The sequence below is a fragment of the Symphalangus syndactylus genome, chromosome 13, assembly GCF_028878055.3.
Source record: "Symphalangus syndactylus isolate Jambi chromosome 13, NHGRI_mSymSyn1-v2.1_pri, whole genome shotgun sequence".
Lineage (NCBI taxonomy): Eukaryota > Metazoa > Chordata > Mammalia > Primates > Hylobatidae > Symphalangus > Symphalangus syndactylus.
In genome coordinates this window covers 35,874,707-35,892,638 of record NC_072435.2, presented here as the reverse complement: position 1 = coordinate 35,892,638, position 17,932 = coordinate 35,874,707, and the positions used below count along the sequence as shown (strand labels likewise).

Sequence of the window (17,932 nt, the reverse complement as noted above, 5' to 3'; positions counted from 1 at the left end):
TCTTTAAATTTATTTAACGTGGCTTGAATTTGTCGAATTTTAAAAAAATTATTATCTAGAAGGAAAAGTTTGTCTGAATAGGGTCGGGAAGAATTCGGGAAGGTTTTAATGAGAGCTGTTTTTATAAGCTTCTGAATTAGCCTATGGATGCAAGGGATAATACAACACTTAACAAGAATGATCACTTTTAGTATAATAGCAAGGGAAGTGAGGATTTAGGACATAAGTCCTTTTAACTTGCTAAACCATTTTTCAATAAATTAGTGAAGGGATTATTTATTTTAGAATTTTTAACTAGCTTATTGGACAAAGTAAGGCTTTGTAGTGCTTTTATTATGATTCATTGGTGGCAGTGTTATTAGAGATAAAAGTACAACATTGAGTTTTAATTATGACACAAACTCTACCTCTTTTTTTTGCTAGTATTATATTTAATGCTATTTTATTTTCTTAAGTCATTTGACTGATGAGCCTTAATTGTTGACCTATTTTTTTAATAGCATCTTTAGTATAATTAAATTGTTGCTGGTTGTAATAGATGTAATTTATTTAACTTACATTTTTATTTATAGTCGACTACCAGAACAATATAGACTTAAACCCTTCAGCGATTTGATTATGGGCCTTAAATTTATTTGGTACTCTTTGTGGAACTTCGATAGTATTTATATAAACATGAGGATTAAAGGATTCACGAAGGGCATTTTTTGTTCTTATGGTGTTTTGCCATTATCTTTCTTGGTTGATGAAATGCAAGGGGGAAAATGATGGCCTTTTCACCTGGAAAAGGCCTACAGCATAAGTGCCACTCTAATGGCTTGGCAGAGTACCCAGCAATAGTCCCTTGCAATACCACTACACATCTGCTCAGAGATGAACAAAGGCAGAGTGATTGGTAAGCTTTTGAAAAGGCTTGGTTTCACTGCACCCTGTTAAGTCTCCAAGGAATGCTAACTTTTCCTCCTGCAGTGAAAGGCATGAGGTGAAGTTAATATTAGGGACTGGAGGCCAGATGGCCCTTGGGGGCTGACCCTTAGGGCTCTTGACCTCAGGGGACAGCAGTGAAAGAGTTTTGCATGACTCATTGCTCCAGGCTATGGGGTTTTGGAAGGGGGCTAACATACAGCTACCATACTGTTTATGCCCAGCTACCATACAGCTTATGCCCAGTCCATGAGAGGACCACCCAAGTGGAAAGGGGACAATTTGGGTCTCTGACTTGCCTGTCACATAAATGTAACAGTCGCTTTTGTTTAGCATGCGAACAGAATATTTAATCCATTCCAGCCAAGCATTTGTGTCTTGATACCCTGTTTAATTGCTATAGTTTGTTTTAAATTTTTAACCTCTATAGCAGGTACTTTGGTTTTATCATTGGGTATATAATGAGAAAAGATTTGACTAGCAGAGAACTTTGGAAAGGGAGAAGGGGGTGGAGGAGCTGGGGAAGCAATGAAGTGCATTTGAAAGGATCCTAAAGGGTCCTTCCCTGATACTTCTGCTGTTATACTATAGAAACGGCTTAATGAAGGGGAAGAACTCTGGGGAGCAGAGATGGTAATCTGTACTGGATTATGTTGGTTCAGCTGACAATTGGGAGGGGTAACTGCTTTAGTAAAATAAATATATGGTTTTAAGAAACTTCAAGTACTAGTTAGGGCAATCTATCCTTGTTCTTTAGTATTTTATAGAGCATTGGACCAACTTTGGCAGATAAGCTCTGCTCTAGGAGGACAAGATTCCAGTTTATACTGGAATCTTCGTCAAACTGTTTTTAAACTGACTTATTCTAGCTAACAGATTTTTAGTCCAAGGAGAGCTAGGAAGGACAAACATACTTTTCTGAAGTGGAGTGTTGCCTCTGGCTTGGTAAATCTCCACAGAGCATCAAAAGGCAAGCATTAAAAGTAATAGTTTGGGGTGAACTTGACTTAGTTACATTAATAACGAGAGGACTAGTAATAGAAGGGGAAAAGAAAGAGTTGCAACATAAGAGGATTAAACCCGGTTAGCTTTAGCTTGTTTGGAGTCGGCCCTGGAATAACTGTCCATGATTCTGGAGGGGGTGGTGCTTTTTTGACCTCGGTGTGATGGGTCCATCCTCTGCTGTTTCTTTTTTTTCTTTTTTTTTTTTGAGAGAGAGTCTCGCTCTGCCGCCCAGGCTGGAGTGCAGTGCCGCGATCTCGGCTAACTGCAAGCTCCGCCTCCCGGGTTCACGCCATTCTCCTGCCTCAGCCTCTCCGAGTAGCTGGGACTACAGGCGCCCACCACCACGCCCGGCTAATTTTTTGTATTTTTAGTAGAGACGGGGTTTCACCGTGGTCTCGATCTCCTGACCTCGTGATCCGCCCACCTCGGCCTCCCAAAGTGCTGGGATTACAAGCGTGAGCCACCGCACCCGGCCATCCTCTGCTGTTTCAACTGTGGTCTCAGTGGTTAGAAGCACTAGGAAGGGTCCTTCCCGCAGCGGGTTTGAGTTTTGCTTCCCTCTAGCTCTTAATGAAAACGTGATCTCCAGGTTGATGCAGGTGTGCTGGGAACTCCAGGGGTGGTGCCTGTGCTAAAAGGCCTTTAGTTCTGGGGAAAGAGAGAGTGGAAGGTAGACCAAGTATGTAGTTTTTGCAAAACTGATTTTTTGTTTGTTTGTTTTGAAGGTAGGAATGTCAGCAGTGAGGTGTAAAGAAGGCAACCCATATAGAATTTCATAAGGGGATAAGCCAACATCTTTCTGAGGGGCAGTCCTGACTTTTAACAAGGCAATGGGGAGGCATTTAGTCTATAGTAACCAAATCTCTAAACTAATTTGGTTAGGTGAATTTTTAGAGTTTTTTTTTTATACTCTTCCTGATGAAGGTGGGTGCCAGGGGGTATGGTATTTTTATGTTGTGTTTAGTACTTGGGCTAATTTTTTAATGGCATGTGCAGTGAAATGAGTTTTATTATCTGAATCAATATTTTCTATTAATCAAAACTTGGGTATAATATTTTCAATTAATGCTTTAGCTACATTACTGGCAGTTGCACTTGAAAAGGGAATAGTCTCTACCTAGTAAGTAAAGTGATTTACTATTACTAGCAGGTATTTTAGGCAACCGATTTGGGGCCATTTTGGCGTAATCAATTTGGACACTTTGGAATGGCCTTAATCCTGGCTCCCTTCCTCCAAGGGGTGACCTTCTTAGAGTCTGCTTGTTAGTGTGTGTATATATATATATATATATATATATATATATATATATGGCAACTATCTGTAACTTGTTTGCCAGAGTATAAATTTTTATACATCCATAGACTCTGAGAATTGCATCACATATAGCTTGGACTTGGGCTGCTGAGTGGGGAGATGGTGGAGGCTCTGCTGCCCAGGCTCAGGCTGCTGCAAGGTCGGCTCTCCTCTATAAAGGGTCAGCTGTGGGGTCCAAATGACAGGGGGCAAGAGAACGGTGTGGGTGCTGTGGCACCCAGTCTCCCGCCTCCTTTGTCTACTAGTTGCTGTCTCTCATAGTTCTCAATCTCTCTCTTCACCTGCTCACTCACTTTTTGTCTGTCTCCCATCTTTTCCTCTCTCTTCTACACTATTTCTCTCCTTAGTCTCACTTTCTATGTCCCTCTCTGATCTCTGTCTCTTTTAGTCTATTTCTCATTCATTGTCTCCTTCTATCTCTGTCTCTAATTTTTTTGTTTCTCTCTAAATTTTTTATTTTTAGACTCACAGCATTTTTTTTAAGTCTCTATCTCATTCATGCTCTCTTTTTCTTTCTTTCTGTCTCTCTCTGTGTCATCCCCTGTTTCCTCCCTCCCTCACACTCAGTGTCTTCCTCTTTCCCATTTGGGACATTGTCTTTTTTTTTTTTTTTTGAGATGGAGTCCTGCTCTGTCACCCAGGCTGGAGTGCAGTGGCGCAATCTCAGCTCACTGCAAGCTCCACCTCCCAGGTTCACACCATTCTCCTTCCTCAGCCTCCCAAGTAGCTGGGACTACAGGTGCCCACCACCACACCTGGCTAATTTTTTGGTATTTTTAGTAGAGATGGGGTTTCACTGTGTTAGCCAGGATGGTCTCGATCTCCTGACCTCGTGATCCGCCCTCCTCGGCCTCCCAAAATGCTGGGATTACAGGCGTGAGCCACCGTGCCTGGCCAGGACATTGTCTTTTAAAGTGACCTAATTTTCCACATTTGAAACATTCTGTCTTTTTTTTTTTCTTCCTTTGAGTCTCCTGGCTTTACTCTTTCATACTTTTTATATCGCCTGGACAGTGGTGGTCTAGGTTCTTTATATGTCTGGCTCCCTGGGTACATTGTTGCATGGTGGTCAGCAAGATTTTTGCCTTTTGCTTTTGTTTTTCCTCTTCTTACATATAATTTTTGGGATTTTTTTTTTTTTTTTTGACAGAGTTTCGCTCATCACCCGGCTGGAGTGCAATGGTGTGTTCTTGGCTCACTGCAACTTCTGCCTCCCGGGTTCAAGTGATTTTCCTGCCTCAGCCTCCAGAGTAGCTGGGATTACAGGCAAGTGCCACCACACCTGGCTAATTTTGTATCCTTAGTAGAGACGGGGTTTCTCCATGTTGGTTAGGCTGGTCTTGAACTCCTGACCTCAGGTGATCTGCCTGCCATGGCCTCACAAAGTGCTGAGATTTCAGGCCTGAGCCACTGCACTGGCCTTTTTTGGGCTTTTTAAAGAAGCTCTTCTATAGGTCTATCTGGTTCTCTATTTTTTGTAATATTTTGTTAATATCTGGGCAACTATTCGTTACAAAATGAAGATTTAACATCTCTCATCCAAGGGAGTCTTCTAATTCTAGACTTGCATATTTCTCCATTTGCTCTTTGAGTCTTTTTAGGAATTTTATAGGTCATTTTTTGTTGTTGTTATTGTGTATTGGAAGTTTTTGTAATGTTTTGGATACAGGGTACAGACTCTTGAATTCTTTTAATTATCATTTCTCTAAGGTCTTTTCATTATTCTTGTAATATTTTAACATTAGGCCTAGTGGACTCTCAGGGGAATATTATTGTTGCTAGCTTTATCCTTTTTCTTACCTTGCTTGGGGTATTTCCCATCTTGATGGTTTTGGGGGGTGAGGCTCAATCTCCCCTACTGGAGATTTCTTGCCTTTTGGGGTGAGGCTCAATTTTCCCTACTGGAAATTTCTTGCCTTCCTTACTACTGGAGGTTTCTGTGAGGCTCAATCCCCCCACTGGGAATTTTTTGCCTCTTCTTTCACTTCATCCTTCTCTAGCCATGTTAGGTCCCTCTTGGCATTGGTGGGTTGGTATAAACTCCCAACCTGGACTCTTTGCAGGAGGGCCACCCTAAGCCATATGAGGTGACCACAGAACCACAGATCTAGACTTAACACTCATTTTGCACTCAATTGTGCATCTCATTCATACACTTGTAACTTCCAAGATACCCTGACCAAGGAATACTTCACCGCCCCCGCAGTTTTCATGCCTTGGTATGTACCATGCAGCCTACACCTGGTCAACTGGAGGACCGCCTTAGTGGAAGAGGGACAATCTGGGCCTCTGGCCTGCCATGGGCACAAGCATAACAATTACTTTTGTTTAACATGCAGATGGAATATTTGATCCATTTTAACCAGGCATTTACATCTTGGTATCCTGACTTAATTGCTAAAGTTTGTTTTAAGTCTTTAACTTCTATGATTCTCTAGTAAAATGAATGTATGGTTTTAGGATATTACAAAAACTGGTTGGGGCAGTCCATCCTTGCTCTTTAGTCGTCCACAGAACGTTGGACCAACTATGGTATGAAAGCTCTACATCAGGGGGGCAAGACACTTGATTGTCACTGGGGTCTTTATTGAAATCTCCCCAGATTAAATGGTCCTAGTTTACTAATGCCCAGTCTGAGAAGAGTCAGGAGGGACAGAAGTACTTTTCTGAAGTAGGGAGCTGTCTTTGACTTGGCAAGTCCCCACAGGGTATAACAAGGCAAGCATTAAATGCAATAGTTTGAGGCAAAATTGACTTGGTTTTGTTAATAACTAGATGGTCAGTAATAGAGTGCAGAAAGAAGAAAGAGTAATAGAATAGATGAAAAAGAGTTAAATTTTTCTTAGCTTTAGTTTGGTAGGGTTTTCCTCTGGGATTATGGCCTATGAATCTGGAAGGGGTGGTGCTTTCTTGACTCGGGTGTGATGAGTCCCTCCTTTTTTGCTGTACAAACAGCAGTTTTGGTGGTTAGCAGCACAACGCAGGGTCCTTCCCAGGCTGGCTCGAGTTTTTCTTCTTTCCGCCTTTCAATGAGAACATGATCTTCAGGCTGGTGCTGGTTTACCAGAAATTCTAGGGGTGGTACATATGCTAAAAGACTTTTAGTTTTGAGGGCAAGGAAAGTGGAAGATAAATCAAGTATAAAATGTCTAAGAAATTGACCTTTTGTTTTAAATGTGGGGCCTTGGCAGTGGACTTTATAGTCCTTAGTGCCTTTTTACTGAGAAATTTCCTTTAGCACCTATTTTTATTAGTTTTTAGACCAAAGAAAGCTAAACACCATTTTATATTTAATAATGCTTTTTTATGATTTTTATACCAGATAAGCTAAATTTTATCTTCATATTAGTGTGTTATTAATGTTAAACTTAATTTTAATAAAAACTTTTAGACATATTTATCTAATTAGTAATGTTTGACCATAAGATAAGATTTTATAGACTCTTTTTAACCTTCTAAAAATTTTGCTAAAGAGCAGGTTGGTGCTTTAAGAAAAACCTGTTATGCTTTTATTTTAATGTCCAGTTTACAGAAAAACTAGATGATACCTCTTTAGCTAATATGTTTACACACAGTATTTACACCCAATTAACATTTAAAATTTGCTTAAACCTCTAACAAAGTATACATATTTTTAACCTTTTAATGTAGGTAAAAATCCACATTCTTATGCCTCCTTATAATCCTTTTACTGAAGGTATACTTTACTTTCCTTAGACACCTTGCACATAAACTGTCTCTTCAATAGTTTTACATTTAGGAGGCCTAATTTCTTTTAAATTATACAACATTTCTTGCATAAATTCTTTTCTAACACACTTTTTTTATAACTTTTTTTTGAAGATGATAACCATTCTCTTCTGAAGCGAACCTTTTTTTTTTTAGTGTCTGTGGACTAGACTAAGGCCACAAGAATAGAAGTTACTATAATACATATTACACTGTTAACTTTTAGCAAATTTGACTTTTGTTGAAAACCTTGTAAGTTTGGTATTTGAATTATCCTTTGCTATTAATAAGACCTTGTTTTGTCCAAATTAACTTAGAATTAAAAAAACAGGCTTTTTTCCTCTTAACTACTTGTCTATCTCTTTCTCTTTTTTCTCTCTTTGACTTTGTCTCTCTCTCTTTGACTTTCCTTTTGCCTCTGTCTCTTCCTCTCTCTGCCTCTCTCTTTCTTTCTTTCTCTCTCTCTCCCCTTGACTCCCTCTTCATCTGTCTCTTCCTCTCTGTCTCTTTCTCTCTCTCTTTGCCTCTTTTCCTCTCTGTCTCTTTCCTTTCTCTCTCTCTCTGCTGGTCTTTCCTTGCCTCTGCTAGCCGCTTATGCTGCTCTTCTCTTAACCACTGTGTGTTGGGGGAAGGGGCTCTAAAAGCAGCTGTAACCAAGTGTCTATGTACGGGAGCTGGTCTGGGTGCCCTGGCTTACAGGTTACCTTGTGCCATAACTTTGAAACAAGAGACCTGTCCAGGCTTCCTTCTAGTGGTCAACCTACTTCTAATGCTGGCCAGTCTGTCTTACACAAAGTTTTAAGTTTTCCTGGTGTCATAGTACTCCATAGTCTCCTTTAAATCCTTTTTTTTTAAAAATTTTCACATAGTTCCTAGTGGGGTGGCTTAATTTTGCCTCACCCATGTTTCCTTGAGTCTAAACACCACGCTCACACCACATGCACACCACAAAACAAAGAACGGGTAAAAAGGGCACACACACACTTTTGTAGTTTACACTAAACCAAAATCAAAACCAAAATCAGAGTATCCAGAAATCCAAGCCAGGTCAAAACCACAACCAAAGTATCAAGCAATCCAAGTCAAGTCAAAAACAAAAACCAAAGTGCCAGTTCAGGCACACCGTGGGTGATCAGGCCATGCTTCCACTCAAATGGAGTGGGCAAGTTCCCAAAACCAGTCCTGTCAAGCAATTCAAACCAAGTCAAAACCAAAACTAAAGTGCCTATAAAGGCACGCCATGGGTGATCAGGCCATGCTTCCTCTCAAATGGAGTGGGTAAGTTCCCAAGACCGGTCCCGTCAAGCAATTCAAACCAAGTCAAAACCAAAACCAAAGTGCTGATAAAGGCACGCTGTGGGTGATCAGGCCACACTTCCACTAAAACGGAGGGGGCAAGTTCCAAAGACTAGCCTTACCAAGTTTTAGATGTCCAGACTTCAGGTGCCTGTTCCTTCCCGGTGTTCAGCCACTGCGTTGATCCTCCATGGGGGCCTGCCACACACTGCTCTGGCGAGGCATCCCACCAGGGCAAATGCCTACCCAGGAGAGCTCTCAGGATCCGTGTCACTCAGGCTGGTCAGAGTCCCCCACAGGGATGTTCCACAGGGCAGGCTTAAGCCACCTAAAGAGCTGCCTTGACCATCCACCAGTCACCTCACTTCCCAGTCAGGGAACCAAGAAATGTAGCAGGACAAGCCACAGACAAAACTCCTCAGACACCGAGTTAAAGAAGGAAGAGGTTTATTCGGCTGGGAGCACGGGCAGGACTTCTGTCTCCAGAGCCCAGCTCCCTGAGTGAGCAATTCCTGTCCGTTTTAAGGGCTCACAACTCTAAGGGGGTCCACTTGAGAGGGTCGTGATTGATTGAGCAAGCAGTGGGTACGTGATAGGGGCTGTATGTACCTGTGGTCAGAGTGAAACAGAACAGACCGGGAAGTTTTACAATGCCTTAACATACAATGTCTGGAATCTATAGATAGCATAACCGGTTAGGTCAGGGGTTGATCTTTAACTACCAGGTTTAGGTCAGGCACACCCAGGACTGGTTTTGGGTCTGGTTCCTTGGCGCCAGGCTACCTGCCTTTAGTTTTGCTTTTCTTTCTTTCTCTGAGTATAAAACAATGTAAAACAACATGAGAGGGTCTATCTCTCTTCTCTCAGTGGCAGAGTGAGACTCCGTCTCAAAAAAAAAAAAAAAAAGAGAAAACGCAATGGAATCAGCAGGTTCTAAAAAATAAAGAATGAAGAAACAAAGGCCTACAGAAAGCCTGACTGAATGGAAGAGATAGACCATGCCATTCACGGGCAGGTTTATCAATATGGAAGACTCATGGAAAGGCTCTAGGCACATAAGGAGAGGCATACAAAAAGTTTTATATAGATACACACACACACACACACACTTTATTTGTTTATTTTTACAGGCGTGAGCCACCACGCCCAGCCATATATATATATATATATATTTTTTTTTTTTAATAGAGACAGGGTCGTGCCAGGTGCAGGCCTGGGCAACAAGAGCGAAAATGCACCCACTGGGGAAAAGTTTTGGAGAAGCATCCCCTGGGGTGTGTCCCATCCCCTATCCCAGCCTTTCCAGCCTGTCTGTCCACCTGTAGCAGGGGCTAGGCTGGGTCCAACCTCTAAGCCGCCTCCGAGTACGGGGCCCAACCCTCTACCCACAGTTCCATCCAGAGGCGCGGTTGTAACCTCACCTTTTCTCTGAACCTGTTTCTGCATCCCACTTTCTGAGCCAACCCAGGCCCTGTCCGCACCCACCCAGGAGGAAACTAGAATTTCTGTGTTCGACTCTGTAAAAAGTAAAGTAGAGTTTCCTCTTCAAAGAGACTTTCCTCTCCATCTAATTAGAAATAAATAGTAACTTCTCTCAGAAGCAAAATGCATTCAAAGACCTGTGCTAACATTCTTAAATATCTGTTAACTGTAATAAGGAAATCAATGTACTTTATGTTCTTAGCTCTCACAATGTAGCCTAAATATTTGCCCTGGCATGCTTATACTGGTCCAAGCAAGCATTAGGTCATAGCCTGTTCCTCTTCCTTATTTAAATGTGTTTTTATCTTTCTCAGCATTCCACAAGTTACTTCCTCCTTCATTTGTTCTCCTCTGCCTTTGCCTCTTTTAAAAAGTTCTGACTTGGTAGCCAATCAGGTCAAATACAGAATGTGATGTTCCATTCCAGCCAATGGAAACTGGACACCGCAGTAGGGTGGACGCGTCAGGTTATAAATGACCCTGTTTCCTTTGTTTAGTGTACTCTAGTGGCAAAACTGCTGGCGAGTGTACCTGTTCTTCCGAAAGTAAAATGGGCTTGCTGAGGAAATTAAACTTATGTTCAAGTGCTATTTCTTTAAGGCACCGGGGAACAAGCATTTCTAACAACCTGGTCCTATGAGCTGAAACTGGATCCCAGAAGCCCCGTCCTTCCCAAGGCTTGTAGCGGAAGTGACATCAGCGCACCGCCACCATCTTTTCCCGCACTGGCTGCCCATGGTCAGTGCTGTTTCACCTTTATCCTGGTGGAGTCCACCCCAGCTGTGGTGAGTTCCGCCTGCTTGGGGGTCCCGGAGACAGCAGGGGGACGGCAAAGGAAGGATTGGGCGCGGTCGCCCAGGAGCCTCTCGGATCCTGCCCGTTTCACTAGCTTCTCCAGGGGTTGTTGGTCCTCCCAGCACGGCCAGTTCCCAGAGGCCACAGGCTCAGTCGTCCACGTCAGGAGCTGCACCGGGAAGTGTGTTTTGTCCCGCATCCGCGGGATGTTTTCTGCAGTGCTGTCATCCTCTGTGCTCCCCTTTTCAAAAGCTTCTAAAGCAACCTTTGTGAATTTTTTCTTTCTGAAAGGAAAAAGATTTCTGTCATTCTAGTGCGGTTGGCTCTGGCCCCGCATCCTCCCGCATCAGGAACCTGGCGATTCTGTCGGGTTCTTGGTGAGCACTGGCATTAAACTGGTTTCAGGAGGGCTCTGACTTCCATTTATTTGCTAAAAAATGTCTCATCTGAGAATCTGGCATTGCCTTGGTGTCCTTTACTTATTTTTGACACATTATATTTGGATGGAAAAAACATATAGTTGTTTAGGGTGTGCCTATTTCTGTATGTAAATATGAACACGTGTAGACTGTAAGCCTTTCGTTTTCTATTTTTATTTTCTTGGACGTTATTTGTTTTCTAGTTGTTACCAGCTACAAGCCTTTCTACTTAAGGAAGGCATGCCAGACGCGCTGGCTCACATCTGTAATCCCAACACTTTGGGAGGCTGAGGCAGGTGGATCACCTGAGGTCAGGAGTTCAAGACTAGCCTCGCCAACATGGTGAAACAGGATTTTGCCATAGAGATGGCATTTTGCCATGTTTGCCAGGCTGGTCTTGAACTCCTGACCTCAGGTGATCTGCCCGCCTCAGCCTCCCAAAGTGCTGGATTACAGGTGTGAGCCGCCACACCTGGCCTTCTTTTGAATATTTTAAATTCTATTCTTCAGTCATCTTAGCTACATAATGAAGTTAGCAGTAACACACGTGGCTGATGACTACCTAATTTTTCTGTGCAGGTCTGGACTGCCTTCTGGTTGTATTAGGGGGTAACAGCATACACAGGAGATCAGGCTCTAAGGACAAATATCAGACTATTAGGGTTATTTGAAGTAGGATTTTTTCAGTATTAAACAGAGGTAATGAGCCAGGCATTGTGGCTCATGCTTATTATCCCAGCACGTTGGGAGGCCAAAGCAGGAGGATTGTTTGAGCCCAGGAGTTTGAGACCAGCCTGGGCAACCTGATGAAACCTTGTCTCTATTAAAAATACAAAAAAATTAGACCCAGTGGTGAAGGGGGCCAGCCCCTCCACACCTGTGGGTATTTCTCATCAGGTGAGATGAGAGACTGAGAAAAGAAATAAGACATAGAGACAAAGTATAGAGAAAGAACAGTGGGCCCAGGGGACCAGCGCTCAGCATAAGGAGGACCTGCACCGGCGCCGGCCTCTGAGTTCCTTCAGCATTTATTGATTATTATTTTTACTATCTTAGGGAGGGAAGTTTAGCAGGGCAACAGGTGGGGAGAAGGTCAGCAGGGAAATATGTGAACAAAGGAATCTGTATCATGAATAAGTTCAAGGAAAGGTACTGTGCCTGGATGTGCATATAGGCTAGATTTATGTTTCTCTTTACCCAGACATCCCAGTGTAGCAAAGAGTAACAGAGCAGTATTGCTGCCAGCTTATCTCACCTCCAGCCACAGGGCAGTTTTCTCCTATCAGAATAGAACGAATGGGAATATCAGCTTTACACTGAGACATTCCATTCCCAGGGATAGGCAGGAGACAGAAGCCTTCCTCTTAACTGCAAAGAGGCCTCCCTCTTTCACTATTCCTCAGCACAGACCCTTTAATGGTGTTGGGCTGGGAGATGGCAAGGTCTTTCCTTTCCCATGAGGCCATATCTCAGACTGTTTCAGTGGGGGGAAACCTTGGACAATACCCAGGCTTTCATGGGCAGAGGTCCTTGCAGCTTTCCGCAGTACATTGTGTCCCTGGTTAATCGAGAATGGAGAATGGCGATGACTTTTACCAAGCATACTGCCTGCAAACATTGTTAACAAGGCACATCCTGCACAGCCCTAAATCCGTTAAACTTTGGTTCATTATAGCACATGTTTCTGTGAGCACAGTGTTGGGGCCAAAGTTACAGGTTAACAGCATCTCAGAGCAGAAACAATATTTCTTAGCACGGATCAAAATGGAGTTTCTTATGACTTCCTTTTCTACATAGACACAGTAACAATCTGATCTGTCTTTCTTTTCCCCACACAGTGGTGTGCACCTGTATTCCTAGCCACTTTGGGGGCTCAAGTGGGAGAATTACTTGAGGCCAGGAGTTTGAGACCAACCTGGTCAATATGGTGAAACCCCATCTCTACTAAAAATACAAAAATTAGCCAGGCCTGGTGCATACCAGTAATCCCAGCTACTCAGGAGGCTGAGGCCCGATAATCACTTGAACCTGGGAGGCATAGGTTACGATGAGTCGAGATTGTGCCACTGCACTCCAACCTGGGTGGCAGAGTGAGACGCTGTCTCATAATAATAATAGTAATATAATGATAATAAGGTGTGGTGATGCACACCTGTGGTCCAACCTATTCAGAAGACTGAGGTGGGAGGATCACTTGAGCCTGGGAGTTCTAGGCTACAGAGGGCTGTGTTAGTGCCATTGCACTTCAACCTGGCCATCAGAGTGAGACCCCATCTGGATAGATGGATGGATAGATAGATAGATAGATAGATAGATAGATAAATAGAGGTAATGATAGCTATTGGGAAGGATGGTTATGATAAGTGAGCATGTATATATAAAGCTACTAGAGCTACTTCTGACATACTAGTCCTCAGTAAATGTCAGTTGCTGTTATTAATACTATCATTACTGAGTGACGATACTGAGTGTACAGTTTTTGGTGGCCTTCACATTTGTCACCTGCAGTGAGAAAGGTCATGCATAATGTTCGATGACTGATGTTTGATGCTTGTTGTTTGATGATTGATACAAACAGGACTTCAAATAACCCTGTACAAAGAGGAATGGAGGTTGCCTCTATTCACCTAGATTCATAAGTTGCCCTGAGGCAATCTTGGCATCAAGGAAGACAGCATTGAGGCACATCTCACCATCAGCTTCACAGCATGGCAGCCATTGATTTGTCCTGTGATAAGTCCTTGTTGATGCCCTTTTTCAGAGATTCTGATTTAGGTCGTCCTCCACAACATAAAAGTCCAGTGAGCTGGGCCTGAGCAGGCATGCCACTGGTTTTTTCTTTTGTTTTGTTTTGTTGTTTTTTTGAGATGGAGTTTTGCTCTTGTTGCCCAGGCTAGAGTGCAATGGCACAATCTCGGCTCACTGCAACCTCTGCCTCCTGGGTGCAAGCGATTCTCCTGCCTCAGCTTCCCGAGTCTCTGGGATTACAGGCTAATTTAGTATTTTTAGTAGAGACGGGTTTCTCAGTGTTGGTCAGGCTGATCTTGAACTCCCGACCGCAGGTGATTTGCCCACCTTGGCCTGCCAAAGTGTTGGGATTACAGGTGTGAGCCACCGCGCCTGGCCACCGCTGGTTCTTTTAGGAGGAATCGAAGTGAGATGTGGAATACTATTTTGTTCTGTTTTATTTTATTTACTTATTGTAGACAGAATCTTGCTCTCTCACCCAGGCTGGAGTGCAGTGGTGCAATCTCAGCTCACTGCAACCTCCGCCTTTTGGGTTGAAGCAATTCTCTTGCCTCAGTCTCCCACATAGCTGGGACCACAAGCACGTATCACCAGGCTTGGCTAATATTGTTTGTTTGTTAAATGGAGTCTCACTCTGTTACCCAGTCTGTAGTGCAGTGGCACAATCTCGACTCATTGCAATCCCTGCTTCCCTGGTTCAAGCAATTCTTTACCTCAATCTCCTATAATTTTTTTTTTTTTTTTTTTTTTTAGTAGAGATGGGGTTTTGCGATGTTGGCCAGGCTGGTCTTCAATGCCTGACCTCGAGTGATTTGCCTACCTTGGCCTCCCAAAATGTTGAGATTACAGGCATGAGCCACTGTGCCCAGCCAGAATGCTGTTTTAGAATTCAGTCCTGGTTTGTGTGACTTAGGAAATGCTACATAATCTTCATGAGTGTTACTACTATGGGCAGATAGAGAGTCACATTTTTCAGGGTGTAAGTTTCCTTGAAAAATGAAACTATTACCCTTTACCCAACAGGCAGTTTGGCCCATGCCTGCTTTTCTGAGTCTAGGTGACACAGGACTACTATGGCATTTCATGGAAGTATTGTGTGTGTGTAGTTTTCTCGAGTGTGCAGGAGCATATGGGAATTTCAAGCTAGGATGGAATGACTTCTAGGCATGAGAATGTGGGAAGGATGGGCAGCTCTGGCTTTGCATGCCTTCTTATTTTTCCACTAAGGTTTTTTTTCCAGGGAGCCAATCTGCCATTTTGAAGAAAAGACAAAGATAGGAACGATGGTGGAGGACTACCTGGCAAATTCTTATCAGGTACAAAGAAAATGTACCATTGTACAAAATGACATGCTTACATCCAATAGGTAGACACATTTCCTTCTAGACAGACTCATCTCCAGAGTTTTCTTAGAGCAAATGAAGTCTTACTCAAGGGCTGAGTCCCCAGATGAATTTCCCCAGGGAATGAAGTCTCCTATACATAAAGTGTTAACTTGAAAATCATTCTGGTAGCTCGGTAATTACTACTTAAGCTTGACCTTCATGGCACCAGCTGCATCTTTCTTACATTGCTGGGTGTGGTGACAGATGATAAAGCTGTTGAAAGTGTCCTTTTATCAAATTATTCACTTAACAGCATTTATCAGGTATCTGCAGTGTGCTCAGGAATGTGCTGCATAGACACCAATGGGACAGAAAGAGCTCCTAACCTGGTTGTGCTGAGATAAAGTGTAAGCAGTGTGCAGTGGCTCATGCCTATAATTCCAGCTACTCAGGAGGCTGGGGTGGGAGGAGCACTTCAGCCCAGGAGATCGAAGCTGCAGTAAGCAGGCCGGGCGCGGTGGCTCACGCTTGTAATCCCAGCACTTTGGGAGGCCGAGGCGGGCGGATCATGAGGTCAGGAGATCGAGACCACAGTGAAACCCCGTCTCTACAAAAAATACAAAAAATTAGCTGGGCGTGGTGGCGGGCGCCTGTAGTCCCAGCTACTTGGAGAGGCTGAGGCAGGAGAATGGCGTGAACCCGGGAGGTGGAGCTTGCAGTGAGCCGAGATCGCGCCACTGCACTCCAGCCTGGGCGACAGAGCAAGACTCTGTCTCAAAAAAAAAAAAAAAAAAAAGATGCAGTAAGCAACGACTGTGCCTTTGTGACACAGTGGGACCCTGTCTTTATATAGAAATAAATAAACAGATTAGATAGATAGATAGATAAAAATTCATGCTTAGGAAGTACTGTTCTCATCAAAATAAAAATTAAAAATTTAAAAATAAAAATATTTAAAAATTAAAAATAGATCAAACAAAAAAGGAATTAAAAAAATTTTAAAGTGCTGTTCAAGGCATATGCGTCTAGTAGGTTCACCTTGATTGTTTAGACACAACAGCTCCTGAGACATTAAACCCTGGAGTAGATCTTGGGAGATCTCAGAACCACATATAAGTGAGTATAAGTTTCCCTTTCTTCATTCTCCGGTGAACATTGGTGGAAGTGTTCATTGGCTCAAACCAGCATTTGTGTGATGACTTAGGATTCAGTGACGTTTGATGATATGACTGTGTAGTTCACCCCAGAGGAGTGGGCTTTACTGTACACAACTCAGAAATACCTCTACAGAGATGTGATGTCGGAGAACTATGTGAACCTGGCCTCTGTGGGTAAGAGTAACATCATTTTGCTTGGCAACATGGCCTGCACCTGTAGTCCCAGATACTTGGTAGGCTGAGGTGGGAGAAGTGCTTGAGTGTGGGAGTTTGATACTAGCATGGACAATATTGTGGGACCTCATCTCTAAAAAAAAATCATAAAAATAAAGACTAGGCCGGGCATGGTGGCTCACGCCTGTAATCCCAGCACTTTGGGATGCCAAGGTGGGCAGATCATGAGGTCAGGAAATCAAGACCAGCCTGGCTAACACAGTGAAACTCCATCTCTACTAAAAATGCAGAAAATTAGCTGGTTATGGTGGCACATCCCTGTAGTCCCAGCCACTCGGGAGGCTGAGGCAGTAGAGTCGCTTGAACCTGGGAGGCAGAAGTTGCAGTGAGCCGAGACTGCATCACTGCACTCCAGCCTGGGTGACAGAGTGAGACTCCATCTCAAAAAAAAAAAATTTTTTTTTTAAAGATCCACTTTACCTCAGAAGATTTAAGCTATTTTTCTCAGAATTTCAGATAGCTCTGATTTTTATTTTCCATCTAGTCAAACATTCCTATGACCTAACAAATCTACCTGTTCTTATTTTTTTGTTGTTTATCATTTTGATACATGCTCTTTATCCCGATTTTTCCTACTTTCCTTTCCTGATAATCTTCTCTTCCTGTTCCCCATCGTTTTATTTTTCACAGAAGCAGTTTGTAATAAACTATCTAAACACATCAGTTGTGTAATAAACCCCATGTCCTTATAGCCAAATTTTTGACGGGCCAAAATCCTCAAAGTTCTCTGGCTTATCTTTTATTACTGTGTTTAATTTGAAAACAAGTACAAATGACTCATCATTTAAAAAATTTCTTCTATAAACCCTTACATTTCTTTTTCTGCTTAACTTCAGAATGGGAAATACGACCTAGAACCAAATGGTCATCACTTCAGCAGGGTTTTCTGAAGAATCCAATATTCAATGGGATACAAATGGTAAGATGAGTGATATTTCTTAGTTTCCTCTCAGAAAAGATTGAGAATTCCATTCTAGGAAATCAGCATGTTCAGAGCTATGGCTTACTTCTGTAATCCCAGCTACGTGGGAGGCTGAGGTGGAAGGATCACTTGAGCCCAGTAGTTTGAGACCAGCCTAGACAATATAGCAAGATCCCATCTTTGATTTTAAAAAGAGGCTGGATGTGGTGGCTCATGCCTGTAATCCCAACACTATGGGAGGTTGAGGTGGGTGGATCACTTGAGGTCAGGAGTTTAAAACTAACCTGGCCAACATGGTGAAACTCTGTCTCTACTAAAAATACAAAATTAGCTGAGTAACCTATCATACCAGTTACTCAGGAGGCTGAGGCAGGAGAATCACTTGAACCCAGGGATGGAGGTTACTGAGTGAGCTGAGATTGCAGCACTTCATTCCAGCCTGGGCGATGGAGTGAGACTTCATCTAGGAAAGAAAGAAAGAAAGAGAGAGAGAGAGAAAGAAAGAGAGAGAGAGAAAGAAAGAAAGAGAGAGAGAAAGAAAGAAAGAAAGAGAGAGAAAGAAAGAGAGAAAATAAATAAAC

At 42.9% G+C, this 17,932-nt stretch overlaps 1 pseudogene; it reads left to right on the top strand.

The window, feature by feature from the left end:
- The window catches only part of LOC129460184 (zinc finger protein 562-like), a 41,589-nt pseudogene that overhangs the window by 14,628 nt on the left and 9,029 nt on the right, over positions 1–17,932 (top strand).